General features: G+C 39.6%; 1 protein-coding gene across 3 annotated transcripts in view; it reads left to right on the forward strand.

The window, feature by feature from the left end:
• The first annotated feature begins 9,212 nt into the window (after positions 1-9,212).
• Positions 9,213-9,506, forward strand: part of PIP5K1B (phosphatidylinositol-4-phosphate 5-kinase type 1 beta) — a 100,594-nt gene continuing 100,300 nt past the window's right edge. The window contains exon 1 of one of the 3 annotated variants that reach the window (XM_042826890.1): positions 9,213-9,277. The gene's annotated coding sequence lies outside the window, so the exon portion shown is untranslated. Of the gene's footprint in view, positions 9,278-9,323; positions 9,406-9,506 lie in introns of those variants that run through there. The other 2 variants (XM_042826891.1, XM_042826892.1) reach the window with 2 other exon arrangements.

Below are 9,506 nucleotides of genomic sequence, written 5' to 3' on the forward strand. Positions count from 1 at the left end.
TAATGATCACCAAAAAAAGTTCCATCCACCAAGCAAATTGCTGACTCAAAATGTGTCAGACTGCACTGCAGTGCACTAAAACTACGTTTTTATTTAACACGGTGATGCAATTCAAACACATTTAGAAAGGGGATCTTACAAATGATAACAGTAATTTCACAATCACTGTGAAAGTGAAATAACTTCTAAGAAAGGCAAAGCAACAGTCAACAGCACTGCTTACTAAGTAGTGCTTACTTCAGCAATTGCTTTTGAAACGAAGAATGCTCATTAATAAAAGTTTATGACAGCTCCCTGATTTGAGGTATGGTTTTTTACCCTCAGTTGAGCATGTATGGTAATGTCTTATTGACTTCCTGTGCTCAAGGACTACTGTAAAAATATCTAAGGAATGACTACATTTAATTGAATAAACTTCCTAAGCATGTTTCTTCAGAGATACAAACAGAAGAACTGTTTACTATCTGGATTCATATTGACAAGGATTACAGGTAATTCATGATAATGAAATAATAGTTTTTGTAACTTATCTTTGACCTTTTCAATTGTCATGGGAATGAATATCTTCTTACTGACTGCCAAACTGGAACCATCATAGCAACAGGATCAGTGTTATCTTGGGAAATGTAAATACAAATTATAATTTGCAGCAATCTGAAAATATTTTAAAAGAATTTGGTGCCCTGGAATACACTGTGTTATATTTGTAGACTACAAAGAAGACCGCATGCCCATTGTCCTTGTCACTAAAGAACTGAGAGTAAAATAGCTCTTCCCTTTCCTGATAGCCCAAAGTTAGACAGTATTAAATAGCTGATACCTCAAGAGTAAAGACTTTGAATCATAGTAGCACTGAACCAAAAGAAATAAACTAACTTACAGCTTAGAAGAGGAGAAACAAGAGCTCTCTATCCACAACAGGCACTATTTTTCATTTCCTAGAAAGTGTCTTTCAGCTGTCTCATTAAATTTCAACTACAAGTTTAAAATCAATTGAACTGGATTTAACATTTTTAGTCTTCCTATGTATTTCAATACATACTACATATGCACATATGGTGTTTGGTTATATAAATTACTGATTAAATCTCCACAAGAGTTAAACATCTATTGCAAAACATATTAATTGCTCTAATATGTTTAATTATTTCAAGACAAAGCAAGTCAAAATTTCAATATAGCTCCAAGAATACAATCAACAGCACTGATGAACCTAACATAACATTAAGTACATCCAAAAAGGTTAAGTGATGAGGTTGGATTCACTGCCCCATTTCAATAAACAGAGAGTGAGAGGATGATTGTCTAGCTGAAACCAAAAATTCGATGATATCTTGCTATTTGTACATAATACAAGAGATGTAGCAGTTTTATACATGGAAAACTGCAGGTTTGCTGAGCTTCACATCTTGGCCTTTCAGATACTAAATCGTGGCAGTGTCTCTTAAGAAAAGGTGTGCTGCAACACTGCCACTCAGCTTTACAGCTGTCTGCACAAGGAATTCCTGTTTGCATGAATTCCAGCATTCACACAGTGCCTGGCGTTTAGCAGCCAGGAATTTTAAAATATACACTAAGTAGAAGTTGGCAAACCCTTTTTGATGCTAAAAATAATGTGTATGTTGGCTTCTGATTGTCAGCGTCAGTTTTAAGGAAGAAAGTAAAACACTACTTTGGAAATGTTTCTGTGACACTTGCAAAAAGGAGTCGTCATGAAAAATTTGAAGGCTAGTTCCCATTTTACTGTTGATCATAATTCCACCCAGATAGCCAACATGGTTAATGAAGTTTTATTTAATAAATCAACTTGCACACCTTTAACTGGAGAACAGAACATCCGTGTTTTGAAGAGGAATAGGCAATATTTAGGAAAATCACATTACCTGGGCTTTGAGAGACTGTATTTCCCCAAGTTAAAACAAAACCTGAAATATGTACAGTTAAAAATAGCCTGCAAGGACAAAGTGAAAAGAATTAAGGAATAAATTGAAAAAATAATGAACATTACAAATGGAAAAAAAGAATGGAGATGAAAGTGATTGCTAAAACTGAAATGCCAATGATTAAAAAAAAAAAAAAAAAAAAAAGTAAGTTTTTCCAGTGCTTTATGTACATCTGTGGAAGCATTTTTACTGAGAATTAAGTGTCCAGAGCTATGTATGTGGGAGTCAGGGTGTGGTTTGGATTCCAAGTCTTATATTTGCAACAGTCACAAGCATTAATCAATTTTCTGTTTCATAAAAGCAGTTACATTAAAAAGAGAAACTTCAGCAGTTTAAAGGCGCATATGGTGAGAAGCTCAACATTAAACATTAATTTCAGCCTCACTATACATAGGTCATATATTCACTGTGGTTTATCCAAGCAAGCAATATAGCTATGAGATCTGAGCTAACCTAACAGCTGGAATTTACGTGTGCTTCTCCCTCTTCTTGTTCACTACTGTAGGAAGGGAAAAGGCTATCTTTGGGATCACTCACATGAATAAACTCCAGAGAATTCAGCTTTTTCCAATGTAGTCCTCTCCAACTCACTAGCAAAGTCCTGGTTGATTGTGATTGTGCAAAATCACTAATATTATTAAATCCTGACTGATATAATCACAGCTGTATTCCTCAAGGACAACTATAAATATTGTTTGAAATGTTCCTGCAATCCTGCACGGTGTTAGAGCTTATCTTTCTGTCAATCCCACTCATGGATTTAGAGCGTATCTCTCTGTGAGAAGGTCACAGCAAGTTAAGGGGGCTGTATGAACACCAGAAATCAATTAACAGGTAAGCTTTCCTCACCATGTCAGGATGCAGCAGAAAAATGCCTAGAAAACTGCTGCCAGAACTCTGTTACAGTTAGTCCCTTTGTGAGGAAATGATTTCTGGGGCAAAATAGCATTGCCCTGAGGCATGCATGGGCACATTGACTCTCAGTGGGCTGAGGGTGTATGTGTACTTACAGGAAATAATGAGTAGAATGATGAAAACCCTACCAATAAAAAGAAATTAAATACAAAATAAAGAAGTTAATAACAAAGCCAACAGCAAGTGAGAGAGCTCTTATTTTAATTTTGTATCACTTAAGAAAACTAGAAACCTCAAACATATATGTAGGTGAAAGGAGGAGATTTTCTGCACCTCAGAGATTTTGTTTAAAATAACTTCTCTTACTGCCTTGGCTTCTCTTTACTCCTAGTCGAGTAACAGTCATAAAACTGACAGCTTTCCTTTTCATAGGAAGATCCCAAATGAAATTTGAAAGAACAAGTATAAACAAGGACACATCTGTACTAATTTCCTACTTTTACTAATTTTACTAATTTTACTAATTTTAATTTCCCATCACTGCCCCTTAATATCCCTGTATTTTTAGGTCAAGGTCAAAAGCATCAAGCTCTTGCAGATCTATTCCCTATCACGTTTTTTTGGCCTCTTCTTCAAAGCCATCTTTTTGTAAAAATACACTTCATACGTTAGTTCACAAAGAGATGAAATGCAGTCATGAGTGTAATAAACACTCAAGAAAGCAGATAAGATTGGAAACTTTCTCCATATTTCCATCAATAAAGTGGAAATTTAAAAAAAACAACTACTTGGCTTTTGTCTTAATGTTGAAGCTAAATAATATTCAAATGAATATTATTTATGTACACTGATGTACAGTGATAAGTCAGGGAAGCTCAGCATAAATGTTGAGGCAGAAATGACACCATTATCTATAGTAAAAGTAGTGGATTAAAGAGTATTTTTTATTCTATCATAATCCTGTATAGCAATGTCTTCAGGAGATACCTCAGTCAGAAGTATGAGAAATGCTAACAATTATGTCATATACACAGCTCAGAAACATGCAGTCAGAACATCACTTTACAGCTCCTTGGTGACCTCCATACAGAGACATCTTCAGCAGCATCTCATTATCTTTGACAGTTTTCTGTTCAGACATCAAGATCTGAATGCAGAAAGCTATTCAAAAGATGGAGCTCTTATGAAAACTTGTGAAGAATTATGATAAAGGTTTTCTAGACTACCTTTTTCACTAGATGGAGTCAGAAGAAGATTCAGACACTCTTCAGCATGTAGGACTTTTAGGGAAGTCAAGAAGGAAATCTGAATGTCTTACAAGCTTCTGTTCTGAATGTTGCTGCATTTGTTCTCTATTATGTTTATTTTGTTTTCTGTTGTAGTTGAAGAAAATTATTAATGCTTTTTTTTTAGCTTTTCCTACTAATGGAAAATTCACAGTAGTGCTTGCTTACTTGTGTCAGATTTAGAAGAAGCTTGTTAAGTACAGAACATTTTCTTGATTACCAGCACAGCTTAATGCAGCACCTCATGCAGGGTGATAAAAGTCAGTCTGGCTAATTAGCACCATTTAGAGACAGTGCTGGAAGACACTGCTTTTGTTGCCCTAGCTGTGTATGGCCCTTCACTTGAGTATATTTGCATAACACTGAGTCACATAGACAGGCCATAGGAACAAGCTTTACACAAGAATAGTATTTATTAGCGTTTGTTTTTCCACATGATGGTATGATACTGTAACAGAAATATGTTAGAACTCTGTTCAATTATGAAAGAACGCATCTGAAAAACAATACTTGCTAAGTTTTTACCTCCATCCAGTAGATAATATTTCTCAAAGTTTAGAGCTCCTATTTAGCTGGGGAATAAAACCATGTTTTCCTGACCTGCTATTAACTACACTTGACTCACACTTACTTATTCTGAAATATCTTCACATAAAACTTGCATATGACTGTTTGCACATGGAAGTCCATATGTAATTTCTTGTTTTCAAATACTGAGATGTCACACTGGCACATGATTAATGTACTTCTGAAAACTCTTCAGGACAAACTAGGACAAATAAAAGAATGTGCGGATGGCTAAGACGAAGGGAGTAATGGATGAGAAGTCCTAAAACAAAAAATATATATATACATATATATATATATATATATTGATAAACTTGTCTGTGATACATAAAGGGATTCAATGAGGAGTTAGTTTTCTATAGCATCAGTTACAGAAAAGTGTACTTGTTCTTTTCATAATGATAGGATCTATGGTACAAATATCCAAGTTTTGTTCTAAGGATGGGATCAAGATGACTGATTTGCCACCCTGTAGATAGATGCTGTCTGAATTTCCATGGCTCATGTGAGTATCTGTAAGAGGATCTCTCTGACTTCTGCAGCACAGCTGACAGCCTAGTTCTGCTCAGTTATTTTATCTCAGTTGTTTCTGCAATTGCAAAAACTTGGGAAAATGAGCAGTTAGTTCTTATCTACCAATGACTTTTCTGCTCCTCTAAAAGCAGTCATAAGCGAAGTAGGTAATTCCTATCAAACAAGATCTTCCTTCATTAAAGCATTCAGGGTCCTCTTATAAGGCAGTCTTTGCTGACCTGGTTTCCAGTGAACAAGAATTCAGTTTTTCTACTGATGTGCTGATATGCCAGGGCTCACATCTCCTTAACAGTATATAAGAAGTTACTGATCTATTAATGGACAAAGGAGTAAATGCTGATCTATTAATGGACAAAATTAATGGACAAAAAGGAGTAAATGCTCTTGAAGGTTCGGACAAATGAGCACTGATAAATTTGCATTTCCTGGAAAATGGATCCTTAATAAACATGCATAATGTTATTTTAATATATACCCTTTGTAATTATTTTCATAACCTGATCAGATCAGTAGAACTGAAAAAGGGTGTTGTTTTAAAATTCAGCCTAGCAGAGTCTTTAAAGACATGGTAAGAGACTAACGTGGTAGAGAAAAGAAAATTGTTATAATTGAGAAATAAAAGTCTGTGTAGTTGTATACCTTTCTGGAAAAAAAGTCCTGCAAATTAATATATCATGGAATTGTCAGTCTTGAAAGAGTACCTTTAAGTTTAACTCCTATATAAATTCACTACCTGGCTTTTGATGCAAAACCTTTGTTATGTGTTGCTACTTAGAAGGCTCAAAGTTGCCCATCACAGTTTTTTCTGGTTTCTAGACTTTTCTTCTTGATTTCTTTTCTCTGAATGTAAAAAAAATCTTCCTGTGTGTAACTTTCCTTCAAAATTTGGTCCATGGTTTCTAAGTATGGAATATCAATGGAACTTAAAAATGATGTGTGCCTAAAATACCATCTCTGGAGGATGCTGCATTCATTCACTTAATAGCTCTGATCAGCACTGGCTCATAGATTTTGAGACAAAATATTACTTTAATCGTCTGATCTCTGTCCTCCAATAAAGACAGCTGAATCTCATGGAAGTAACCTTCAGCAAGACAGCACACTCTGCTGTGCAGGCAATAATGTGAAGATGCAAAAAAAAACCGTAAATGTTCTCCAGCATCAAAACAAGTAGCTACAACTGCTCATGGTTCCAGATGTACTCATCCTCATCCTGTGCACCACTGATTCTCCCTGCAGCATAGACTCTCTCTATCTCACGTATGGCACACAATTATGCCTGCCCTGAATGGCAAGAAGTGTGGTAAACCATTGAGGAAGGAAAGGTACTGCATCCAGTTAAAAACTCATCAGTGTGAAGCTAACTGATATAAACTCCTGGATGCAGTCCGAGACATCACTGTGAGCTTATGCCAGCTCATCACTGCTGCAGTGCATTTGATCTAAACCCAGAAACTATAAAAGTGACTTTAGTTATAGTCAGTATGTCTTCCAACATTCATGTATAAAAGATTTAACCAATATTAGGTATTTGGTGGAAGAAACAAAAGTGCTGTGAGATGCTTTAATATTTTGAAGACATAAGCATAAAGTCACGTACATAAATATCACCATCATCCAAGAGTTACTGTATCATTGAAAAAAAAGTGCTGCACTACCACTTGCAGCAGTAGATTTCCTGCAGTTACTCTGTACACTTACACAATGTAAGCAGCATGGTGCTTTAGGATGCAGTTCAGAGCAGGACAGTCTACTGAAATTAGAACTACTAAAAGTTAGGTCATAAGGAGCTCTCTACCATAGCTGGTGGCAACACATACCAGGCTGTTTTGTAGGATACCGTAGTAAGGTCTCAAGGCACTTAGCTTCCACCCTAGCCCCTTGCAGAGTGAGAAGAACATGGACACAGTCAATTTGCCTTTTACTGTCAGTTTCCTTAAATATGAGATCTGCTCCAAAAGTAATGCCTCCTATTTTATCATATTAGCCTAGAGGTGGATGTTAGTGTGATGGCAGTAAGGGTTGAGCCTTCCCCTCAACATGCTGTCAATGTTATTGCTATGTGAAGGATGGCAGTGGAAGGCCAGCCTGACAGAATGGCATCTAACATGGACACACGTATGAAGCAAAGGCGAGAACGCAGAAAAAAATGGCATGCACTGAGATTTATTGACATTTGCTGAATGTTTATGGAGACCAAACAGGGCATGTGAGCACACTGAGGTGGTGCATTTTAGCATTGGTGACAGCAACAGTGGGTCACCTCCACTGGAGTAGATTTTTATAAGTGTGGCATGCAGGGTCTTCTTTGCATGTGAAAATCTAGAGCTAATGTTGAAAAGTGTTCTGTGGCTGCTAATTTGCTCTATCAAACAGTGTTATCTTGCTCTTTGTATCTGTTGTCATTATAATGATTACAAGGCATTACTTTCAGAGCAACCTAGATAATATAGCATTGTGATTGGATGGATATACATGTAGGTGGAGAAGAACATTCAGGTACCTGTTTAGTTTAGCACTAAGTATAAATAAGGAATAGAGTCACTCTTACCTTATAACGTTGCTCATTTGTTTGTTTTTTTTTTTCAGGAAGAAGATTTAGGAGTTCTGTCTGCTCTTGTTTTTTGAGTTTGGGACTCTTTACTGTTCTCCACATACAACCACCAACTTTAGATGGAACTTAATTTGAAGCAGTCCACCTTAAAGCCTGAAAGAAAATTTTGAGATTGCATTGCATTGGATTATTCACCCTTAATCTTCCAAATACTCCTATGACCACAGGCTTGTCAGTGCTGCAGATTTTGAATACATTAAGAAAGTGTCATTCACTCCAGAGATTAAGAGCTGAGCCAGATGGCACATCTGACTGCTCTGCCTAAGCGACTGGATTACTAGTGCGAAAAGCAGAAAGCGAAGTGTCAGAAGATGAGACTACAAGAGGGCTGTCGTACTCCTGTTACCTAGAGAAGCCATTGTTATCTAAGCAGTGTGACTACTGCACATTGATTTGAGTAAACATACAGTGTAATTGTTGTTATCATTTGTTATGAAAAACACAGCTGATAAAAAACTGGGTGCAGACAGGATCTTGAACAAAATGGAAGTAGCACCTTGAAATAGTGTTACGATTCCTCTACTTCAATATGCATGCACATACAATAGATCCTTCTGCAGTAGGAATTCAACGTGCATGAGTCAGCCTATCCAATACCAGTAATTACAGCTATAAATGCACAGCTATTACGCATTCAGCTTGTGTAGCTTGGGAGTAGTCTACTCTATCAGGAATAAAACGGTCCTGAGCAGATGGTAGGGCTTTGCTGCCTTCCTTGAGGCAGACAGGGAGTCCAGCAGCACAGCCTTGGCCATGCGGCCATTCCACCTTGCTCTGAGAAGAGCCCAGGCTCCTGCCAGTTAGAGGTGCTTCTCGGAAGGCAGCAGCGCCAGGATGTGGTCTTCCCAGCCCTGCTGCCTGCATGTTTGTTCTCCCAGCTTCCTTCTCGCATTCTTTACTCAGCACTGATTTATAGCCCAACTGGCCATCATCATGTATTCCTCCTGAGACCTGTGGAACATCAGCACTACAAAGTACTCGGTGATGTGGGACTAGCACCCTGACGTTTGGCGCTCCACGGGGGGTTCTGCCTTGAGTTTTCCTGCGTGGTCCCTCTCAGGGCAAACACATGAACCTGCCCAAAAGCAGCGTTGTCTGCAAAGCACAATTCAGAACGTGGATACGGTCAGAGAAGGAACGAACACGCGCAGCCTTGCCGAAGCGCCGACACGACAGCCAGCACAAGCAGGCCCGCGGCGCGGCGCTTTCGCCAGCCTCTCGCACCAAGGCAGCACGTAGCCCCACCAAACCCGCAACTCCCCCAAACCGCTCCCGCAAACGCAGTCCAGAGGGGCGGGACGGGACGGGGCGGAGCGAAGTGGGGCGGGGAGGAGACACCGCCCGCCCCCGCCGCGCACCGGGCGGCCCACGCCGCCCCGGCCCGGCGGCGAGCGGGCGGGAAAAGCCGGCCCGCGGGCGGGGCCTGGGCCTCGTCCCGCCGTGCCGCCCCGCGCTGCCGCTACATACCGGAGCTGGAGGTGAGGGGACCGAGCGGCTAGGGGCTGCCGCGGCGGCAGTAGCAGCAGCAGCGGCGCGGGGCCCAGTGGCGGCCCCGAGGGGCTGTGCTAGCTCAGCGGGGGTAGCCGGTGGGTGAGGCCTTGCCGGGGTATGTGCGGGCGCGGGGCGGCCGCGGGCTGTTTCTTAATCCTTTGGGGAGCTGGAGGGGGTGTTGTCGCGGGGAATGAGGTGCGTGCTACCTTGGTTGGT

This window comes from Centrocercus urophasianus, unplaced genomic scaffold (assembly GCF_019232065.1).
Source record: "Centrocercus urophasianus isolate 14NV4802_14NV808 unplaced genomic scaffold, USGS_Curo_1.0 seq_27, whole genome shotgun sequence".
In the NCBI taxonomy this organism is placed as follows: Eukaryota; Metazoa; Chordata; class Aves; order Galliformes; family Phasianidae; genus Centrocercus; species Centrocercus urophasianus.